This window comes from Meleagris gallopavo, chromosome 16 (genome assembly GCF_000146605.3).
Source record: "Meleagris gallopavo isolate NT-WF06-2002-E0010 breed Aviagen turkey brand Nicholas breeding stock chromosome 16, Turkey_5.1, whole genome shotgun sequence".
NCBI classification, from domain to species: Eukaryota; Metazoa; Chordata; class Aves; order Galliformes; family Phasianidae; genus Meleagris; species Meleagris gallopavo.
In genome coordinates, this window is record NC_015026.2 from 11,725,556 (window position 1) to 11,726,548 (window position 993).

Sequence of the window (993 nt, forward strand, 5' to 3'; positions counted from 1 at the left end):
CCCGCTGTACCGCGCCGCCCTGCCCCCGCTGGCCGACGGCGACCTCCTCTTCAATGTCAACAGCGACATCAGGTTCAACCCGCGGGCGGCCGAGCAGAGCGAGTGGTGAGGATCGGGGGGGAGGTGGGGGCGAGGGGTCGGGGCGGAACGCGGCGCGGCGCTGCCTTTTTGAGGCGGTGTTCCCGAAGAATTCGTGTCACGGCTCGGGGTTAAAGGGAGGCATTCGGGTGTCGGGGGTGCGAGAAAGGGAGCGGAACCGTCTGCAGGCGTCAGCGGTTGTTTTCCTTCCACATTTGCCCTGGAATACGGGACGTAACGCAGCAGTGCCGGGAGCAGAGGGTCCCCAGGATGCTGCCTGCAGCTGCGGCCAAGGGCAGATGCTAGAGGAAAAGCAGTGCGAGGCCGGGCTCAGGCACAGCACACCCCCCCTGCCCTGCACCTTCTCATTTGCAGGGGCTGAGCAGTTCGTCCTGCCACCAGTAGCCACACTTTTCTCCAAAGTGAGGTCTAATGTCACAAAGTTCTGCCTACGGGCTTTGATCGGTGCTCCAGTTTTCATCCTCAGTTAATTCCCGGTGTCCTGGCACCTCAGCAACTCTCCAGTCTTCAGAGCGCTCCATTGCCTCTGCAAATGGTTTGTTGGCTGGTGAGAAACGCTGGGAAATCTCAATGAGTGAGAAATCCAAAGGCTTGTCTAATCCAACAGCACCCTCTTCCAAACACGCTGACATTGTAGTGTTTAAACAGCTGCATTGTACCGTGCAAAAGCTCTGTGAAGCCACGGAGCAGCCAGCGGGATCTGAACATTCAGAGGGAGAGGATAAATATCTCTGATTTCTATCCCCTGCACGTGTCAGTGGTCCGGGCCCTTCGGCTTAACAGAAGCAGCTGTGAAGAGGAATACTTGACAAAGTTCTGTTTTCCCTTAGAAAAAAGAAAAAAGGCCACAAATGTCAGAAGATTGAATGATGGCTAAAAGCATGGGGGTCCTTT